This window comes from Benincasa hispida, chromosome 5 (genome assembly GCF_027475165.1).
Source record: "Benincasa hispida cultivar pf3 chromosome 5, pf3_genome.v1.1, whole genome shotgun sequence".
Taxonomy (NCBI): Eukaryota; Viridiplantae; Streptophyta; class Magnoliopsida; order Cucurbitales; family Cucurbitaceae; genus Benincasa; species Benincasa hispida.
Window position 1 is genome coordinate 42,564,926 of NC_143482.1, and position 14,954 is coordinate 42,579,879.

General features: G+C 32.0%; 3 non-coding genes across 3 annotated transcripts; 2 read left to right on the plus strand and 1 right to left on the minus strand.

Moving 5' to 3' along the window:
• Positions 1-1,363: 1,363 nt before the first annotated feature.
• On the plus strand, positions 1,364-1,435 carry TRNAP-UGG (transfer RNA proline (anticodon UGG)). The gene has a single exon. It is a non-coding gene; the product is annotated as a tRNA-Pro (tRNA).
• Positions 1,436-1,531: 96 nt separating this feature from the next.
• Positions 1,532-1,603, plus strand: TRNAP-AGG (transfer RNA proline (anticodon AGG)). Its single transcript has one exon. It is a non-coding gene; the product is annotated as a tRNA-Pro (tRNA).
• Positions 1,604-10,393: 8,790 nt separating this feature from the next.
• On the minus strand, positions 10,394-10,465 carry TRNAP-UGG (transfer RNA proline (anticodon UGG)). Its single transcript has one exon. It is a non-coding gene; the product is annotated as a tRNA-Pro (tRNA).
• Positions 10,466-14,954: the final 4,489 nt, after the last annotated feature.

Genomic DNA, 14,954 nt, shown 5'->3' on the forward strand with positions numbered 1-14,954 from the left:
TGTCAATGCCTGGCCAAACATTAAATGAGGTGAAAAACAAATTGTAATAGAATTATGGAAACCATGCAGAGTTATATATATATCGGTGAGTGTCTGGGTCAGCCTACACGCACCTTGACTAATCTCACAGGACAACAATACAGATTGAAACTGTGAGGTCCAACAAATGAGCTTTAACTAAAAAACACAAGCTCCAAGGTATATGGTTTATTCATTATTTCCCTAGATCCTACTCTACCTATTGTCACAAATGCAGAAAATGCATTTTATAAGCAGTCCCAAAACTATGGGGATAAATATCTAACTTTCACACTGCTGCCAAAAATTACCATTATTATTTTATATAGTATTTTGAATTGTACTTTCAACTTTGGTTAATTTTAGTATCTATGTTTTTAAAACATTAATTTTGGTCTTTGTACTTCTAAAAATGACCAATTTGATCTCTCTTTGAAAATTTTAACATAAACTTTATACACTTTAAGGCCAAAGGGATTGAGTGATTGAAATGTTATCCCAAAATTTTGATAGAAAAGAATGAGATCATAATAGTAACTTCTTACGATTACAAGGACCAAAACATATGTATTAAAAGTACAATGACTAAAATTAACAAAAGTTGAAAGTATATAGATCAAAATAAACCAAAGCTGAAAGTACAATAACCCAAATAATAATTCGAGCTTGTTTGGATTGACTTGAGAAAAAAATGTTTTTTAAAAAACCCATTTTTATTTAAACACTTTTGATAAAAATGAATTGAAATACAATTGAAAAGTTATTTTGAGTAGTTACCAAACATTCAAATTTCTTTCAAAATAACTTATTTTTTAAATTAAACACTTGAAAATGTATTCTAAACACACATTTAAACTTGAAAATTGTCATAGATATAGCATTGAACATCATAATCATCCAGATTACAATTTATTTCTACCCAACTCACGAGAAGGGAATTCAACTAAGAGACCTTAGGTAGGAGGAACTGTAAATCCTTTAGTAAGAAGAAATAACATAATCCTTAGATACTGGAAAATATATATGTTAATCAATCAATATGTCTAACCAAATCTTAGCATTCTATATTTGCTTTACTTGTGTGCTCAAAATGTGTAATTCAAGTGAATATGTCAAACTAAAATTTGCATTAGGGATTAGTTTTGAAAAGTAGTTTTCTTATCTCATAATTGATTGTACCTACTCCTGTATAACAAATTTGAGAATATTCAAACTTTGCAGCTGTCTAAATCTAAAAGGCATATAATGATAATGTTAGCACATAATTTCATTAATGTCCACTTTCTTTATTGATCGATCGTGAGTAAAGTCAATATAATAAAATATTGTTTTCTATCCTCATATAGGGCATTTGGTCTAGTGGTATGATTCTCGCTTTGGGTGCGAGAGGTCCCGAGTTCGATTCTCGGAATGCCCCATCATAACATTTTATAAATTTTCTTTTTTCAGAATCATGTCTTTCAAATCTTCTTAAACTAATCAAGTATTATTATTCACCACTCTTACCATTTGTGGGCATTTGGTCTAGTGGTATGATTCTCGCTTAGGGTGCGAGAGGTCCTGAGTTCAATTCTCGGAATGCCCCATTTTTTGTACTGAGGTTTCTATTAAATAAGCCCACAAACATTTTATAAGACAACCAAAATCGAAAATATAATAAACAAAATAATCTTTAAACCTAATCGAAAATATAATAAACAAAATAATCTTTAAACCTATTGATCCAAAAGCTTAAACTAAAATTTGCATTAGGGGATTGACTACTAATAGTGTTTTCTCCTCTTCCCATTGATTGTACCTACTTCTTTATGACAAGTTTGAGAATGGTCAAATCTTTTACAAATTTGTTCTCTTTGGGAATCATATATGTCCATGTAGTAGATAAAATAGCATAATCCTGATTCAGTATCAGGAGGAAAGATATTAAAGCAAGAACTAGTGAATGGTATCCTCATTTCATGACATTCAATCAATCTTATAAACAAGAAAAACAATGATTGTATCAAAGCTTAAATACCAAATATCTATGGTTTATTACAAACTTCAAACAATGATAAATATCATAACAATTTTAAAAGAAAAATATTAAAAATTCACATATTAATCAAACTTTAAATAAGGAAATATATATATATATATATATATATTAGGTCAACCCAAATTTGTTTAGCCAACCTATGACTCAACTCAACCCAAGAACAAAACTAATTGAATACAACCCTCATATTTTGGGTTGGACAGTGTGGGTTGTTCGGGTCATTTGAACATCCTTACTAATTATTAACAAATTATTCAATGAGGCTACGTGACAATTTTCTACCATTAAGCGTATGAAAATAAATACCTTTGAAAGTGCAATAAAAGTGCAATAAAAGTGATGAAATATAAAGTAATGGTTAGTTTTCAATAATAAAAGGAGCAAGAGCATTCAATATATATGTCAATTTATAACCAAACATTAAATGATGTGAAAAAAGAAAGTGTAATGGAAACTATTGAAAGTGAAACTGTGAGGTTCAGTAAAAGAACTTCCGTTGAAGAAGACAAGCTTCAAGGCACTTACTTTCTTTATTATTGCCCTAGATCCGAGAGCATGTCATATTTTTAAAGTCAAAATGAGGTTAATTCAATTGATATAAGTACGTGCAAATGACTAAAAGATCTGTGATTTGAATCCCCCACTCCGTTGAACTAAAAAAATTGTCACAAAGATAGGAAATGCATTTTAAAACCAAAAGAATTGTATGGACAAATATCTAACTTTCAAATTGCTATAAGGTGATGGGGATGGGATGTACTTTAGATAGACCCAAAAAAAAATCTCATTTTGTGACAGCAAAACATAAATTACAATTATGGTTTTAAATATTATTTTTGGTTCCTTAACTTTCAACTTTTGTTAATTTTAGTGTTCGTATTTTCAACATGCCAAATCTTGCATTTTTAAAAACGACCATTTTAATTTATATTTATATAAATTTAACAAAAATTTTATACGCAATGAAAATACCCTTTAATACAACTTTGTGACTAAGTACTAAGAGATTTAGTGATTGAAGTGTCATCCTAAAATTTTGGTAAAAAAATGAGATCAAAATAGTCACTTCTTAAAAGTACAAGAACAAAAACATATGTATTGAAAGTAGAATGAACAAAATTAACGAAAGTTGAAAGTATATGGACTAAAATAAACCAAAGCTTAAAATATAATAACTAAAATAATATTTAAACCTTCAATAGTTTTCATAGATATAACATTGAACATCATAATCATCCACACATCAACATATAAACTTAAATGATAATCCCATTTGATAAAGTCTAAAAAATTCTCAACCAGCAGCAAGAAGATTCTATATATATGTCAATGTATGGCCAAACATTAAAGGGGTGAAAAAGAAAGTGTAATAGAAACCATGCAGAGTGAAACTGTGAGAGTAAATGAACTTTGGCTTATTATTTGCTTTATTAATTATTGCTTTAGATCCTAATCTACCAATTGTCACAAATGCAGGAAATGAATTTTATAAGCAACGGAACTAAATAGATATATATATATATTTAACTTTCACAGTTCAAGGGATGAGATGTATTTTAGACAAAGAAATACACTTTTTTTCTCATTTTGACTCCAAAACAAAAATTACCACGATTATTTTAAATCCTATTTTGAATTGTACTTTCAACTTTTTTTTTTTTTTTTTTTTTTTTTTTGTTAATTGTAGCCTCTATATCTTCAAAACGTCAATTTTCGTTCTTGTACTTTTAAAAACGATCATTTTAATATATCTTTATCTACAAAATTTTAACACAAATTTTATACACAAAGAAAATCATTAATACAATTTACAGCTAAATTTTAAAGGGATTTATGTTTGAAATGTCATCTTAGAATTTTGGTAGAAAAACCGAGGTCAAAATAGTCACTTCTTATAAGTACAAGAACCAAAATGTATGCATTGAATGTACAATGACAGTGACATTTAATACAGATAGACAGTGACATTTTGCTATATTTGTAAATAACTTGAATTATTTTCCTATATTAAAAAACAACTCTAAAAACTTCTCGTGTTCAACAAATTATGAAAGAAGAGACCTACTACAAAATTGATATATTTTAATAAAGAAAAATGAAATTAGGATTAATTTTTTTAAATGTAACATTATACTAAAATGTTAGGTTAAAATATCATTTTGATATTTGTACTTTAGATTTCATGTTAAAATAACATTATATCCTCGATATTTGATGCTCGATGCTTCATGCTCTATACTCTATGCTCTATGTTATATGCTCTATGCTATATGCTAGCTATACGAAAGAATCTTTGTGAAGGGGATTCTAGCAGAAGTGGATCATCCCAATACCCAATCATTTTTTAAAGACAAATTTTACAGTACATGCATTAGGAAAAAAAAAACAAAATTATATAGCATGCCAAAAATTAAAAGAACCAAAAGGTTTGGAAACCTTACCCTTGAAGCTTTCTTTAATTGAATCCCACGAAAGAGTCCTCAGTATTCTCTGGCGAGAATCTAGGAGGTGTGAGCTTTAGAGAATTTTGGGATTGAGGGAGTGAAGGAAATCGGACATGAGGATTTCCATGAGCAGTGGAATGATCGTTCCAAATTTCATTCGAAATTGAACATAAACAATTACAATCAAGAAATGGGCACTTACAGGTCATGCACAATACGAAATTGCAGCATGCTTTACTAGATAATCAAGGGAAAGACTAAACATAACTTTGAAGACTCATCTTCAAATTCCCTCGATCACGAATGCTCGTTCAATCTCCAAGACTACAACACACGAATGCTCGAACACAACGATCGCAATATAACATGATCAGCAGCAAACTCGAACTCAACGAACGGCCTACAAAAACCTCAACTCAGTCGAGTTGAGTAAGACACGACCACATTGACTACCTCGATATTCTCAGTGTGAGAATCCAGAAGTGTGAGCTCTGTGTGGACTTGGTTAGAGGAAGAAACTAGAAGAATAATAATCGTGTAAACGATTGAGCAAGTGGGAGATGACAAAAGTCTATCGTATAGACAAATGCCCAATCGTTTAGCAAACGGCAAGCTATTGTATAGCAAAAGCCATGGTTGTTTATAAGACGACTAGTTTAGTGAACTATCGTGTAGTATCACTCCACGATCGTTTAGTCAATCTTCAGCTATCATTTAATGAATCCAATTCACTTGACAGCATTTGCGTGAGAGATTTTCTGAGAATAGAAACTCTCTAAAATCTTACTAAATTTAGGAAAACATTTTTCCTTTTATCTCATGATTACCATAAAACCACCAATAACCTCCCACTCAATTGGTTATTAGAGAAAAAAAATATAATTATCAAATAATTAATATTATTATAAATATATATGATAATCAACTTACCATATTAGATTTCTAACTTATAGTTTTAATATTTAATCTCATGAAGCATATAAACCATAGTTCTTTTTCTATTTCATGGTACTTAATGTAAATCTCATTTACATTAATCCTCCACTTGATGTATCTCATACATCACACCGATCATATCTTATATGATCGAATGTCCACTTGTCAATTTGAACATTTCAAATCAACACCAAGAATTGATTCTCAACTTGAATCCATTGTGCTACCAAGGGGACCTTATGGACTTGTAGCTTGAAGCTCCATCGATATGTGAATAACTAATTAAACTCTTTAACTACCATGCACTCTGATAGCTGGTAGAAATACAAGTTATTGTAGCATTTTATTTAGAATTATGAGGGCTAACAAGTAGAATATGCAGTGATTATACTAAGAATTCATGTGAAAAGTGAGCTTGCGTCGATCAGCATGGAAATTCTCTATTAACCCAATATTATGCGTTATTCAGCGTCAAAATGTCTATTTTTGTAGCTATCGTAGGAATCGATCGCATGTGGTGAATCCCAGACCATCGCAAGGATGATCACATACGTTTATCACATGGATGTTGCGGCTATTGATTGCATGCATTCATCGCATGGATGTTGCGGCTAAAAAGTAATAACCATGATAGAAGGGTGATCGCAAGGTTGGTGGAAGCGACGGTACTTCGGCAAAAACAAGCATGAATGCATACCGTGGGAGTACCGAAAAGTTGATGTTGACATTTCACCTACCGCGTGATGACCGAAGTTTTACCAAAGATAGATCTCGAAAGAGACTACTCCACCGCCCGTGCATGGCACCACCGGCAGCCTTGACATACATCTGATGGAAGCAAGAGATTGCCTACATCTAGCCCTTCATCTCTCTTCTTATCTCTGTATTGTATTATATTTTGACTTAAGACATTAATATATTTTGTAATCAATGCATCACTTTATTTCCTTCGACTCCATCTTCATTAACTTCTTTTTTATCATCTCTTACTTTCATTGTAACGAGCTAAGTAAGATTGCAAGAGTTATCACATACTCAATCATGCGGCATAGACATATGAAGCATGTAGCAAACCATCGAGAGGTGTGCGTTGCGCGAGTATAGTGAGTTAATCCTCTTTGCTTAGTGTGAGGCTGTAGCAACGCTTGTCTATGAGCCGTCGCAATGTTTGTCTATGAGCTGATCAACGGCGATTAACTGCCCAAGAGGTAAGTAGTGGAACTCACTAAGCAACGTAAGTAGTGTTCCTAGAGATAGGAATAATCTTATGTTCAACACAACCATGCTATATGCGATCATCTTGTCTTATGTATGCATCATTCACCCTTTCGACGTACTCGAGAGAGTAGTCTAAAGATAGAATCTAGGCTTGAGAGAGTCGGATTAGATCGCATAAGCAAGAGTAGAAACTTAGACATAAGTTCTATCTGCTATTTACATATCGCATGCGCCCTAGAAATAGGAATGGTGGTATGCGGTCATCTTGTCTTATGTGTGCGTCATTCATCATTCGCATAAGCAAGAATAGAAACTTAGAAATAAGTTCTCTCGACCGTTTCACATATGCATCGCATGCGTATATTTGTGTATAGCATGATCACATAACTATAATAGTTGGGATTACCCTTGAGATCAATCTTAATGATGCGGTGAATTTATCCCCACCACCATTTTATCTATTTTTCTATGCAACTTATTACGCTTTAACAGTTGCCGTGTCTCTACCAATTCCATAGTCATACTTCCATTGCTCAATCTGTCTAGTTAGGAGTAGGAATAGCGCATAGTCTTTTAACTTCATTATTCTTTTATTCATCGCAGCTGATGCTTGATTTTTATTGAAGTGGAAATGTGGATGATATGCGTTGATGAAATTGCATTGTGCATTCAAGTTTCCCCAGCGAAATCCATGTGTAAATTCCTCTGAGTTTCCTGGTAAGTCCAGGGTCGAACACAGGGACTTGTGAAAACAGATTGCATTGGTAATTTTAATGAAGAACCTTGCGGTAACCAGATGAGTAAATAAATTGTTGGGTTTGTTTTTTTCGTTGATGAAAAATAAATAAATGCGACGGAGTTTGAAAAGAGTTGGTAAATGGGAGATGCGATGAATATGCGGTGAACGGGTTGAGAAGGGTTTCGTCTAACACTTCCTAGAATGCGCTCATGCTTTGCGATCATGCAACATGCATATAATAGTTAACAACCTCTCGATGCGAATGCTACGGCTTCCAATGCTAGAACGTATGCAATATATGCGATGAGTCTATAGGGCCTACACATAAGCCTCTATTCTTATTTATGCGATGACAGGATAGCACACACACAAATAAGACGACCACATAATATTATTCCTATCTCTAGGATGCATGCGATGCAAGTTGACAAATAGAGCTTATCTCTAAGTCCCTATCTCTTATTTATGCAGTTCTAATCTTGCTCTCTCGAGTCCAGATTCTAACCTAGCTCTCTTGAGACATTAGGTTTTTTTTTTAGACTCTCTCTCGAGTAACTCTAAAGGGTATTTTGCACAGCACAAAATAAGACAATCGCAAACAATGAACTTCCTAGGTCATGTTAGCTTAATTCTTCTCAACCTATTCAACTAGTTTAGCTACTCATGCGTGCTAAGAGAATGAGTAGATGTAGAAATAGATCTTCCATTGTATAAATATGAAGATGAAGTACAAAATAAAAATGCAAGTATAGAATAAAGGGCCTGGGAGCAATCTCTTGCTGCCCAGGCTTTTACACTGATTTCTACTCGTGCTCATAAGATAATCTAGCTCTTGCGAGAGTCGGCCCACTCTCTACTTCTTCGCCTCAAGGTTCTCTCTCGAGTTTCCCTAAACGATCTTTGGCGTCACCACTCTTCTCTTGTTCCGCCTTAAAACGAAAGGAAAACTATGCACAAAGACGAGGGAACTGAAGTATGAAATTTCGAACTGCTAAACTCGTGAACTCATTAACCCCTTTTCTGAAGAATGCCCTTGGTATTTATAGAGCATCCATGGTGAAAGGTGGCTTCTCTCTCATGGTTGTACAGATGAGACGGCTTTAATTCCTGACTGATGTGCCGAATAATTGTCACCGAAAAGCTGAATGTACTTGTGATCGTTATCGGCTGTCAACTAAATTCGGATTCGATTGTCATCAGCTTTCTGTCCCATCGCGATTTATTAGCCTTTCACCCAGATGCGTTCACTATGTTGCGCTGACCAAGTTGTAGTGATTCTTCTCGGGTGAATGTTTGCGAACACAATCATCGCAAAGCCTTGCGGTGAAGTTGCTCTCGACGAAATATTTCCTATGATCGCAATTCTTGCATTGCGTCAATGCATATTCTGCACAAAAATTCAAAAATCAACTGTTCTAATGCGATGAACGCATGCGACCACGATATTATGAAATTGATGCTTAATGGACGCAAATTAACATATTTCATTAACGCAATCCAACATTGTTTAAGAACTTAGTACTATGATAATGTGCATTTCTGCCCGTTATCACACTCCCAAATTTAAACTATGCTTGTCCTCAAGCATAAGCTAAAGATTCCTTTATCAAGTCAACCACAATGTTCTTTTCCTAGATTTCTCAAGGGTACTTCGTTCAAATCCTATATACCAGAATTTTCTTAAGTCTTATTCAAGTCTCTTCTTAAAATATTTCTAATACCTAGGGACTGTAAGTTTACCTTTCAAAAGGACTTTACTAAATTCCATAACATCGCATGATTTATTCCAAAAAGAAAATTTCCTACCGGGGTGTCAAATGATTTTATCCTTGCATAAAAATTTTCTTCATTGATATTTTTTTTTTCTGACCTTGCACTGATCCAAGTGTCTTACCTTCATTTTGGCTTGCCCCCACGGGTGTCATGTGGACATCCAATTACGAGTAATGCATTCTTTCTCAGACTAAACTCATACTTATTTGGCAGTGGAGTTGCGGTCATTTATTTATGCATTGATCCTAATGATTTACTTTCGTTTTGGCTTGCCCCCACGTGTGTCATGCGGACATCCAACTACTTAACTTTTATCAATATAGGTTTCCCATTGCATTGACAGTGGAGTTGTTATTCTCAATTATTTTTTTTCAAAATAGCAAGGTTGAAAATAAATATCTCACCCCCAAATTTAAAATGCGGCAATGTCCTCATTGCCAAAAGATTGAGATAAGTCATGCGATGTTCTTAGAAAGCTTCGTAAGGAGAGTTTGAAAGAAAGCTAGCAAACCCCTAACTTCTAGAAATATTTATGAGGTGACTATCTTAAGATTAAGTTGACTTTAGTATATACGAAAGAAATAGAAGCATATTTTTCATCGTTGAAATCATACTTGGCAAAGAGACATTATGCACTAAACTACTAAATTTATCTATGTCAAATGATTGCGGTGATAAAACTGTGAAAACTAAAATGCAATGTGATAGCGCAAAATTTGAAATAAAGATAAGGAAGAATACACCCCAAATTTGCGCCGTCACCCACATTGTGTATTGACACATCCATCTTTGCGGCAATCTCTCTTCTTTAGAATGTGGTGATGGAGTAAGATAAGAGGCTTCTTCGCGTAATATCTCCGCAATCCAGTGCCTCGATCATTGCAAGAACAAAATAGAGAGAGGGTCAAATTATTTTAAACAAAACAAAACTCGTCATTGCAAGCGCCATTTTTTTTTTCTTAGAATAAGAACAGTGTAGATAGATAGTCAGTAAAACAAAGTAATTGCAATAATAGATAATGACGAGTAAGATAAAAGTTCATGAAGTATTTGATGTGGGTCCCTGATAAGGTTGAATCATATAAGGACCACTTATTCCAAGCTGGTTTGTTCATGTCCATGGTTGTTTTTCTCTCTTTTCTTCCCATGAATGTAATACTTGATTAGTTTAAGAAGGTTTGAAAGACATATGATTCTGAAAAAAGAAAATTTATAAAAAGTTATGATGGGGCATTCTAAGAATCGAACTCAGGACCTCTCGCACCCAAAGCAAAAATCATACCACTAGACCAAATGCCCAATTTGATGATTGAAAATCAATATTTTACATTATTGACTTTACTCACGATCGATCAATAAAGAAAGTGGACATTAATGAAATCTATGTTCTAACATTATCATTATATGCCTTTTAGATTTAGATAGCTGCAAAGTTTCAATATTCTCAAGGTGCGTGTAAGCTGACATTAATGAATAAAGCATATACCTTGGAGCTTGTGTTTTTCAGTTAAAGCTCATTTATTGGACCTCACAGTTTCACTCTGTATGGTTGTCCTGTGAGATTACTCAAGGTGCGTGTAAGCTGACCTAGACACTCACCGATATATATATATACATATATATAACTCTGCATGGTTTCCATAAGTCTATTACAATTTATTTTTTACCTCATTTAATGTTTGGCCAGGCATTGACATATATATTGAATGTTCTTGCTACTGGTTGGGATTATTTTGACTGTATAAAATGGGATTATCATTTAAATCTGTTAAATCTTCTTTCTAGTTTATATAATTTCTGTTTGTTTTATGTTCTCATGTCACTTTAATATCATTTTCAGTCTTAGGGAAAACTGTCAGCTTCATTGCGGTGTTGCGTTGGATGTAGTCTTAAAAAGTTGCATACTCTCTAGTATCACTAAATATAAATCTAAGGTATTTCTTTTTCATATATCTAAGATGTGAATTTCTTTTTTTCTCACTGTGTGTCTCTCTCCTATTTTTAATTAAAGTAATTTTTTGTTAATTAGATGTAGAAAAATGATAAAAGAGTAATAAAACGTAAGATAAAAAATGGGGCATTCAAAGAATTGACATACTAAACGAGAATCATACCACTAGACTAAATGCCCTATGTTGATAAAAGTATCTACGTTTTCCTACTCATTTTTGTTGTTTTGTACTATATCAAGAAATAGAGATAGTGTTTCTTCTAGGAGTGTTCAAATAACCCGTACAACTCGGACTACTCAAGCCAAAATGTAAGGGTTAGGTTGGGTTAGTTTTGTTCTTGGATTGGATTGAATTTTTCTATTTTTATTGGGTTGGGTTGGGTTGTAGGACGTTGGCTAAAAAAACAAGGGATTTCTACATGAAAGGCCTTAAAAGTAGACACATATTAAGTTAACATCTTAAACATTTCATTTTTTTACAAAAAATTACATTGGCCTCCCTATTTTCACTAATATCAATGACTATTTACAATTTAGTCGTCACCTACATTATATATATATATATATACCTATTTATTTATGTATTTCTCTCTCCTCCATGTATACTCTCTCTCTCATGCATATTCTCTCCCCCATAATTCACACTCATTTCTTCCTATTCCTTCTCTTTTCTCCTTCCCCCTCCCTTTCTTTTCTCCTTCCAGCGATGTGAGTTGTAGGTGATAGACGACAGTGTGGGGCGAATTGATGGCTCAACACGAGGTGACACAAATGACTTGGGACAAATCGACGGTGACAAGTTGAGCAGATTTGATCAACAACACGACGGGGAGAGAGATCCGTGGCGGCCATGGCTGAAGAAGAAAAAGAATGAAGATGGAGAGTTATGTATTATAAACCCCATATGAAGATGAACTTTATTTTTTCCTATTTTTTATATATACCGTGATATATATTAGCTTTTGTAGAAAAATGATGTATAGTGTGGTATATGTATTCGTTTATTTGATATAAACGAGTGTTTTTTTTTTATTTAGACTTATTGTATTATGATATATACACTGCGGTGTAAATGAAATTTATGAAGATTTATATACTATAGTATATTTCATATATTGGTTTATACTGTGATTTATGTTAAGCATTGAGTCAATCTCTAATTTATAAACGGTAGTATATTTCATATATTGGTTATAATATTTTCAAATACCTAACAAAATGTTTAAGGTATATTTAAAATAATCATGAATTCGTCAAAATGTTTTAAAGTATATTTGAAATATTTCACATAATAACAAAAATTAACTTGAAAAAAAAATGGAAAATAAAATCATATTAGATATCATTTTCTCTCTTTAAATGAAAATGAAAAAGTATATCAAATACATTTTATTTCTATAATCGAAAAAGGGTAAAAAATTATAATAAATACATTATATGGGTGATTCTATGTCAAATCATTAAAGTTCACCCCTAATTTCCTTAGCATTTTTTAGCAACAAAATTGGAAAGACATTGTTTGGGGCATTTCAAGAATCAAATTCAAGACCTCTCGCACCCAAGCGAGAATCATACCACTAGACCAAATGTCTTTATGAAAATTGATGGCTTAAAGTGGATTTAATGTTGTTTTTATTCTTTAAAAATTACTTGCATTTAGTTAAGGTTTATTAATAAATAAAGTGGATTTAATGAAACCCACGTGCAAGTATTAATAATAGACCTTCTTCTACTTTTAGATCTAAACAGCTGCAAAATCAAATGTGATCATTCTCAATTTGTTTGTATAGGTATAGGTTACAACTTACATTACAATGAATTGGGAGAAAAGAAAGATCACTGCAAAGCTATTACATGCCATTTTAGAACAAACAATAAAGTTTTGTTTGAAAATTAAGTTTATAAACACTATTTTCATTTATAGACTTTTATTTATAGATATTTTTGTTTTGTTTATTCTTTTTAAAGGTGTTTTCAAAATCCAATCCAAATTTTGAAACTAAAAACTGAAAACTAAAAATTAAAATCTTGTATGATAATTATTTCATTTTTAGTTTAACAAGATTGCTTTAGTTTTTTCTTCCCTGTCTATTTGTTTAAATCCGTTTTCCCATCTTATTCAAAACACAGTAAGAGTTTGTACTTGGAAAAAAGTAATCTCCTTCTCCTCAATTATTGTACTAAAAAAAATGCAAGAGTCAACTACATAGTTATCACTGATGTTCTTCATTATTGTTTCTAAACTTTCAATAAATAGAAATGTTTGATAAGCATTTTTGTATTTCTTGGTTTTCATTTTTTTTATGGAAACATTGAAACAACCATATCAAAATTCTAATATTTTTTCTAAATATAAATTAAAAAAAACATTGTTTTATCTTTATGGAGTTATAACATGAATCTAAGTCTAAATATAATATAAAAGTTTAGGAAAATTATTCTTTTGGTCTATAAGATTTTAACAATAGGCGCATTTGATCTAAGTTTCAAACTGGTCATTTGAAAGGTCCCACTACTAATAAAATAATTAAATTTAAATAAAAAAGTGACTACAAAGTTGACATGGCAAAATGGTTTGGGAAGACAATTACATTTTGGGCAAATATCAATTTGTATCCCTCAACTTTGGAAATTTTATCAATTTAAACCTTAAATTAATAATTGTATCAATTTAAACTTTTAATTTTTAAAGTTATATCAATTTAAACCCTTAACTTTGGGGTATCTATTAATTTGAACCTTAAACTTTTATAAATATATTGGTTTAAACCCTAAACTTTCATAAGTATATCCAAATAAAACATAATGGAGGATTTAAATTAATACAATTATGAAAGTTTAGGATTTAAACTAATACACTTATAAAAGTTTAAGGTTTAAATTGAAACAATTATTAATTTGAGGTTTAAATTGATACAATTCTCAAAGTTCATGGTTTTGATATAATTATAAGTTTATGGTTTGAAATGATACAACCTCCAAAATTCAGAGTATAAATTGATATTTGTCCTTACATTTTTATTCTTTCCTTCCTGTTTCTCCCTCCTCTCCTCTATTCTTCTCTTTCTTGATCTGCCATAGCAGTTCCACCATGTCATCATCTAGCCTTGGAATCTCAAGCTCTCAGTGCACAAAATAGAATGAAAATCAAAACCCAGAAGAGAGTTTAGCAAGTAAAATCTTCAAACAAAACTTATAGAGACGATTATCTCGACCTGGTTAAATTAGAGAATGTTGGGAGAGAGAAATCGTCGACCATTTCAAAACTAAAATTGCAGTGGTTCATCCTCAATATTCAGATCATCAATTACTTGGTGGAAACTAAAATCATTAAAGTTTGAAACTTCAATCAATGCTGAGAAGAAATTGAATCGAGAACAAAAAGAGGACGAAGAAGGAAGAGGAGAGGAGAGGAGGGAGAGAGGAGGAGGGAAAGATTAAAAATATAATTGTTTTTCCAAATCAGCATGTCCCGTCAGGTTTGTTGTCAATTTTCTATTTAAACTTAATTGTTTTATAGTAGAGAAATCTTTTAAATCCATTTTAAATCCATTTTTGAAAATTCATGTATCAAATTCATCTATTGTTAAAATTTTATAGAACAAAAACGTAATTTTTCTAAAATTTTATGTAATATTTAGACTTAGATTCATTTTAAACTTGAGGGACAAATGCACCTAATGTTATAAATTTAGTGACCATAGGGTAGTTTTCCCCAAAACTTTATATATTTAAGTTTAAAACTACTTTTCATATAATTTTTATACATTTTTAATTTAAAATTTTAGACCAAGGAATAATAATGATTACCAAACATGTATTGGATGTTTGGCTTAC